Genomic DNA, 8595 nt, shown 5'->3' on the forward strand with positions numbered 1-8595 from the left:
TTCCTATGGCGTTGACGCCAGGATTAAAAGATTAACTTTGGTTGAAGCTCCATCACTATGGCCTTTCTGTGGCCCTTAACGCCATGGTTTATCCCTTTGTTGTGCGATGTGTAAACCGGGTTGCCCCGGCTTCGCCTTGTGCCGGCACCTAAGTCGTCAGACTTCTTGATATCGTGGGGAATGAGTTGAGTTTTCCATTCTTCGCCGTTTTATGACTTTTGATATTATTTCAGAAGAGAGTAACAGGATTCGCCCCTAGTCACGCGCAATTACACAACAAAAGAAATCGGTTATCCCCCAGATTTCCATCTACCTAGTTTCGACACATTTCCGGAGTCACTTGACGTAATTCACACTTCTAGTTTTACTGTGTTCACTGTTTTGACTGGCTCGTCCAATACATACTTTGTCAGATAATTACAAAAGAAGCGTTTTTGTTTCAATGGATAACTTTTACGATTGCATCGGACAGCTGCGGTGTTTAACATGTTGGTGACCTGGTTTGCTGAAGTCTTCCGCCTTCTTTTCATACTGGGAATTTCTACTGTAATACTGAGAAATGCTGATCCAAAATCGGGTATCTAGAAAACTCTGGACTTTACCGGTAGTAACAGATTCTTGAAAATGATCCAAATTGAGTTATCTAGAAAACTCTAGGATCTACGGGTAGCACATAATTCTTGAAAATGTTATGTTGTGTTTCAGATAACATGTAGGCCCTACATTCCCTGTAAAATGTATATTGTGTAAGAGAGAAACCTAGAAACATTTGTACGGATGCATCATGGTCCCCACAAAGTCTTTTCGTAATAATTATTGAAGTTTATCTCAAGGTTATGGTTTCTTTTCAGTAACATTAGGAAAGATCTCTGCCTGTAAGCTTCCAGTCTTGGAGAACCCGAGTGTTCTATTCAGTTATGAAGATTCCAGCAAAGGTTTCTAGTTAATTGTGTTGAAACGTGTCTGGTAATTGCATGTTTCTCAAAAGGTATGTATCTAATTCGTGTCTTCCAATGACACAAAACATGCAATTCCATCATTTCTAATGACCCAAAATATGCAATTCCATCAAATTCTAATGACACAGAATATGCAATTCCATCAAATTCTAATGACACAAAATATGCAATTCCGTCATTTCTTATGACACAAACTATACAATTCCATCATTTCCAACGACACAGAATATGCAATTCCATCATTCACAGTTTACAGTTACAGATACACCACAGACAGTCGTGTCCGAAACCTCATGACTGTTCACAACTTCGTCCCCCGTGATCCTTTTTTCTCTGGCCCCTCCTCTCTGTCCCTCCTGTCATTATTCTCTTCCGCCTGGTCTGTCTCATTAAAGACCCTTTGGCAAAACATCTCGCTAATTTCGCCGTAGCCCTTGAAAATTGTTAGTTTCGTCATCCAGAGGTGAAATAGTTGACACCACAGCTGACGCTAGCCGCACCACCTACCGACGACGACCGCGCAGGGTAGACAAGTCTAAACTAAGGGAGGTAATTTTCCTGGCGTTGGGAGTCCTTAAAGAAGGACCTTTTGGCCTGTGAGTGAAAGAAGATGTGAGGCGAGGTGAGCCAAACCATCTGTACGCCTTGGGCCGGCCATTAGGCGCCCAGTGACCATCTGATTAATATTGCTATTTGCTGTAATCTGCCATGTGTCACGCCGCTCCCTATGGTTCCCTTCTTTTCTCCACGCCAAGTTGCCGTGGACAAAGTTCAGCTAATTTGTCAGCTGAAACCAGTGGTTAGTTATTCCCCTAGAATCCCACGGAGTTTGCGCTAAGCCTGGTTCTCTTTGGAGACTTGCTGTGTTTACTACTGCTGAGTTTCTCATTCGTTACTCAGATGGGTTTTGAGTTTTGATACGGTTGAAATTACGGTTCAGGAGGATTTCAAAGAGGATACTGTAATATGGGACACGTGCGTGTACAAGTTAATAACTATATCCATTTCCCCATCTAACGGCGTATATGAAAACCGATAATGTTGTATTATCTGATTGCTTTCCCATAATACATAAGGCGATCGTGAATTCATAAATTGGCCGGCGTAAAAGTGCAAGATGACATTCAGCAGTCATGCACTTATAGTTAAAGTTCTTGTGTTCTGCTTTTTGCAAATGTACTTTAAATGAAAGAGACAACAGAAAGACTCCAGCGTTATTCTCTCATTAAGCATTACAGTATAGACTTTAGACACCAATCGTCTGAAAGAAAATTATGAATCATCACTCTCCCGATGATGTAAAACGGTGAGACAAGAGAGATCGGCTATGACTTTGACGCGCCGGTACACACCGACCCGTACCCCCTTCCACGCTACTCACAAAAGCAGGCGTGGCTAGGATGAGACGTGTTTTCCACGTGATTGCAACCAACGGCTACGGGCATCAATGGCACCTTTTTTTGTGATGTGTAGCACTGGTATTATCACTGTCGCCAGATTCTCCATGGGTCCCCAGAAGAAACGACAGGCAAAACTGTTGGATCTCTGCCCAGAGATGAACGGAACATGCTGCTGTTTTGTTTCGGCGAAGAAAGGTGGGGGCGTGGGTGGGGGATATGGACAGGACTGTGGGAATACTGGCTGTATTGAGCCCCCCCCCCCCTCCCCACCTCCCGTTACTGAGAATTGTGTTGGATAAAACCTCAGACAAAAGACAAACAGGTTACAGTGTCCTATATATAGGTCTTGGGTTCCAATCCGACTCCTTCCCCGGCAACCCCGATTGTGCTTGCAGAATACTAGCACACCCGGCCCCCCACCCCCTTTGTTTAAATAAAATTATGTATTCTCTCTGCGAATGTTATTTTACTTTTCCGTCTGACTGTTCTTCCGTCTGCTTCTTTTCCCCCAGATAGTTTAATATAATAAAATCAACAACAACAACATAATTTAAAAACCGTGTGAGTTTTCAGACCTAACTTGAGACAAGTGCGGAAGTGTGTGTGTGTGTGGGGGGGGGGGGGGGGGGGTGGGGGGGGCAAAGGGGGTGAGGGGTAGGGTTGGGAGGTGGTCTCTCTTGTTATTTCTCTATTTAAGTTTGATTAGTCATATATTGTACTGTTTAAAAAAAAAATTATTTGCTTTTTTTTTTCATTCTTCCTTTCTGGAAAACGGCCAACTTCGAGTATGCGGGGGGTTGTACTGTACAATACGACTTTTATTTAAATCCCCCAGTCATGTTTTCCCCCGGTGTCCTGCGTTAAGGGTTAAGACCCCATTCCTATCCGCCTCCGACTGCGCCCTCTTTTTTCAGCCAGACCAGTATCTGGTAGGTTCCTGCTTTTGTCATTAACGTGTTAACGTTGCTGTTGTTTTTTCTCTTTGCTAATTGTATTTTAAGTTCTCCTTCTGTCCGTTCTTCCGTCCGCTCATTTTTTCCTGACGATATCTACACTGTGGGAGCTTTTCATACCCTAAAAACGGTACACACACACAGACACACACAGACACACACACACGGACACACACACACGCACACGCACACACGCACACACACACACACAGACACACACACACACACACACACACACACACCACATACCACAGAAACAAAGATGGGAATACTTCGGATACAATAATAGATGCATGACAAAAATACAAATAATGATTGTTTCACTGTAGCCAAGAAGCTGCGGGCTGGGAAGGAAGAGCTAGGATGAGGATGGCGCCAGAGTGGTTCTCGCGATTCAGCGAACATATTGTTCTCCCGCCCTTTCCCTCTCTGCGGCTTAGCAGGGTGTTCGTTGCCCTGGGCAACCAGACTCTGCATGATACCCGTATCCCCTTTGTGGCCCGGTACAGCTCCATGACCTTGCGGCTGATACTTCCGCCGCTATTGTTGGGTCTTAGAGAAAGTACCTCATTTTGATTTTTTGTCGGTTTGCATCTCTTTCTTTCCCCCTCCCCCCCCCCCCCCCCCCCCCCCCCCGCTTCGTTTTTTTCTTCCTCGCCGTTCCCCTCCCCATTGGAGCTCGCCCCCTCCCCCCTCCTGCCCCCCCCTCCCGTCTATCTGTTCTCATTTGGTTCTCACTCCACCTCCTCTGAAAGATGTCTGTGTTCTATTATTTGTATGCATCCATTTACACTTGCTGCAAAATCCAACCGATGTTACAAATAGTCACGCTGAGATTTTTTTTTAAACCTGTCACAATACTGGTAACATTCATTCAAGTTTCAGGTAAAAAGACAAGAGATCTGTCGTCTACACACGGAACAAGTAGAAAGAGTGGAGCTGCTCTTATCGTGATCTTTATTTTCCTTTCTCCACCAAACCTTCTCGGGTACGGAAGTCTATACTGTAGTACCTCTAGCCTCCATGCAAATAGTGTATCCAAACACATCCTACACGCCCAAAATATTTTTTACACAAATTGAGACTGAGATTTACTGAGACCTGTCACAAAGCGCCATACATGCAATATCCTAGCGGAGAAGACACGAAGTCAAGCCTGATTGAAGTCCGTTTTGCACGTAGACGGCGGAGGAAGGATAAAGTATCCATCCGCCCAAATCGTGATCTTCTCTTTAATATTCTTCAAACACAACTTTATCTTTCTCTGGCAATCAGCATCTCAACAAAACAAAAACAAAACAGGAGGGGGGGGGGGGGGGGGAGGGGGGGGGGGACGACACCACAACCGACAGACATATATATGCATGTTGCAAGCCTGTCACAATACGCCATTCACAACAAAATCATAGCGGAAAAGACAAGAGAGTTGACGTGACTGAAGTCATCATTCTACAGGGGAGAGTGCGCAGCTGCCCCTTGTTGTGATCTCTGGTTGATCTGAAGACCTTGTGGGAAGCCTCTTATCTCCACATTCACAGCCAAGACGACCACGACTCGCTGCACCCAAGACTATCATCTGACACTGTCAACAACCTAAAACCATGGGCACGAGGATGATTTAAACCTAAAGATCCTGTCGTGATAATTGTCTTGTGATGAGCTCACCCCGATGTCGCCCCGAAAAAAATGAGAGTGGTGAAACTTGCCGCGAGGTTCCCTTTGTGGAAAGATTGTCTCCCCTGCAGTTAGTCGGTGTCGTGGCTTGTTGAATGACTCCGGGTCTAGTGTTTCTTGAGGATAAGCAAAAAGTCGCCATGTTTTGATACCGTGGATCATGTTTATTGGCCCTGGTCACGGAACGGGTCTCGCGTGGTTGAGAAGTCAGAATGAAACATGTCCCTTGTTCACTCAATGATTATTAACGCTTAAGACTTAGTTGACACCGGCTTTCCTTATCTGGGCTGTGACCCTAGCTATGTTCGTAAAAACAGCATCGGATTATTTACATAGAAGATTCTTAAAAAGCTTTAATCCATCTCAGAAGAAGAAGTATCGATAACACTGAGAGTGTGTGTGTGTGTGGGGGGGGGGGGGGGGCCGGGATGGGGGGGGGGGGGGGAGTGGGGTGCGGATTGGAGGTGGCGTGTCAACGGTGGGTGTGATCGGTTGCACAGTGAAACAATCCCCCTCCTCACTTTGTCCCGATCTCTTTCTGATTGAGTTACAATTAAACGATCATACGATTTACTTCATTTTTAATTTTTAGGATAAATATCTAGGTTTGACATGCTAGCTAGAAGCTTTCAAACCGATAAACGACGATGGACATCTGTTCATCCACAGAGTATGAATCGACTCAAAAGCACAAAATGACAATTGAAGTTTTAAAACTCAGAAAAGAAGACTTCTCGCTCTTCAAGAAAAAAAAAATACTATAAGGAAGAGACAGAGAAGAAACGAGAGAAGAGGGAAAGGTAGAGGGTGACACGCACGTTACGGACGCTCAACCTAACTGATACCAGCATTACCATCATCGATCACACAGAACAGAGAGCACAAACAATCTACAACAATCGCACCATGATTGCCCTCTGTCAGGACGCCGCCTGTAATCATTCACACACCTGCCATCTACAGGGGTTACAGAAACGGTCACGCCTAAATTGTGAATTATGTTTTTCCCCTTTCCCGCTCAGTTCTCTCTCTCTCTCTCTCTCTCTCTCTCTCTCTCTCTCTCTCTCTCTCTCTCTCTCTCTCTCTCTCTCTCTCTCTCTCTCCCCCAACTCCCCGTCCCTTTCGGACCCCCTGTCACCGCTTCCTCGCCTTCCCTATTTGTTACGCTGATTCAGGTACGAATCCCCCCCCCCCTCCTTCCAATCCCCGCCACTCCCCTCTCGCCAACCGATCTGTAATATAGTGATTGCGATTTATTGGATTACATGTCATCTTCTCTGGTTGTTTTTATTTACCGTGAAAGGTTTTGTTACCTTCACTGAACAAGTTCATGCGCGGTTACTGATCTAACGCGAAATAATATTTGTGTCCGGCTTGAACTTGAATTTAAAGAATGAATCATTTGTTCTGCGTGGCTTTTTGGAGTTTGGAGTTATTAACGAATCACGCATTTGTTATTTCATGGACAGGAGGGGGGAAATGGGAGGATAGTAATTTTAAAGGGATATTTGTCTTGAAGAGGAACATTCAATGAAAAAAACCACGTATACGCTAAAAAAAAAAAGCAGAAATTTGCGAACGTGCGCGCACATACCCCCCCCCCCCCCCACCCCACCCCACCCCTCCACAAACACACACACACACACACACACACACACACACACGCGCGCGCGCGCGCGCAAGCGCACGAACGTAAGCACGCACGCACGCAAAAACATACACACACCGCTCAATACAGAGTCAATACAATATAATACTCGAATGGAATATATCTCCTCATGTCGACAGAACACTGACAGCTCCAACAGTAATGTCTACAAGAAAAATGTTCATTCAAAATGAACAGCGTCGATGCAATGTCCACCAAAGATTTATTTTGGGAAGTGTTAAAGGTTAGGGTCAAAAGTTAATGAATTGCATGTTGTGCTGGATATATAAATTGTTTATTTCAGTCGATGCTTGCTATGAATTGATCAAACAGCCACAAGAAAAAAAAACTTTTTAATTAAAAAATAGAGCTTGTTTGAAACAGGTAGAAAGGAAGAGTTGATATTGCAATATCTGTACGTGGGAATGTGGTGAAAAAGAGTGCTAAAAGTAGTAAGTCAGTCTCAGATCCATTTCAAATATTTATTGCAGAAAAACAAAATACAAATTACAAAAAAACACAGAGCCATTACCAGGTGTCATAGGAATGTTTGAAAACAATAGTTTTAATTTTACACTGTAAATACAGGAATCAGAATTAAACACCTCAAATTGGCACATGCATAATGAATCACCTGGAATTGCAACAGGGAGATACTGAAGCAATTGGAAACAAACATCTGAAATTGACAGAGAAACAATTGAAAATATAGTACCAGTTGACATGAGCGTACAATATTTTAATGGAAGTGCATTTTTAGCATGAAGCATCCGCAGGAGGATGCACTAACAATTACATATTGCCACAAAATGTGTACGGACATTTCACAACCGTGCATTATTAGCACAGAGCACATACATGGGGGCACACAAAACATTATTGTGACAATAATTTACACGAAACATTTCACATAAGTACATTTTTCAGCATGGTGCATCTACAGGAGGGTGCTCCAACAATGATGCATAGTGCCAACATTTAGCGCAAACTTTTCACAACAGTGCATTATTACCACAAAGCGCATACAGCGATTATATAGTAGCAAGTTGCACTAAACATTTGAACAAAATGCATTTTGTTCAAATGTTAACAGCACAGCACCAAGTTTTGCATAAGTGCACAACAGCACTGACCATTTCACAAAAGTGCATAACAGCTGTGACAATTTTACAAAAGTGCATTGACCATTTCAGGCAGATGGCTAACATGCAGATTTCGCTTTTGTCTGTCTTTCTTTGAAAAGTAGGCATGTTCAAGATCGATGAAGTCATGAGCAATTGGGTTAGATGACAGAAAAGATTCAAAAACGTCAGATTCAGTGTTTTGGGCACTGTTGAACAGGAACATTCTCTCCTGTTCAACAAATGTGGGTTCAATTCAAAAGCAACATTGTCACAGATAGGCTAGTGTTACATTTCTGTAAAGTTTCAAAAACATCTTCCATGTTTTGGTTACTGTTGAACAGAGGCATATTTTCCTGTTCAAAAAAGTCTGACACAAATTGTCGTAGTTGTGGGTTAAGGTTCGATCTATACCGTCCTTCAAACGAGTCGTAGAACCGTCATTGTCACAGATAGTGTTACATTTCTGTTTTACATTCAAACGAGTCGTAGAAGTAGTAGTACATTTGCGTTTGGGTGTTTTTTTTTTAGATTCCTGTCACTCATACTAGCAGTATTGATTGAGGTACATAAATCTGTTGATGTACAGGGATGACTTGTTTGTAATGAATCCTTGTTTCCTCCACATTGAGTTTGCATTGCAGTTGGACAGAAGTGAACAGGTGTTAATTGATAAACACATTGATAATGGCTTTTGAGAAAATCAATCAATTCTGCAAAGGAATTAACTTGATGACATCAAAACTGCAGCGCCATTTGAAGAATGGTTACCATTTCTGTTTCTTTGATGGGAATCAAACAAATAAAAACATTGACTATCCAAGTTACCATGAATGGCAA

This window comes from Littorina saxatilis, linkage group LG15 (assembly GCF_037325665.1).
Source record: "Littorina saxatilis isolate snail1 linkage group LG15, US_GU_Lsax_2.0, whole genome shotgun sequence".
Taxonomy (NCBI): domain Eukaryota; kingdom Metazoa; phylum Mollusca; class Gastropoda; order Littorinimorpha; family Littorinidae; genus Littorina; species Littorina saxatilis.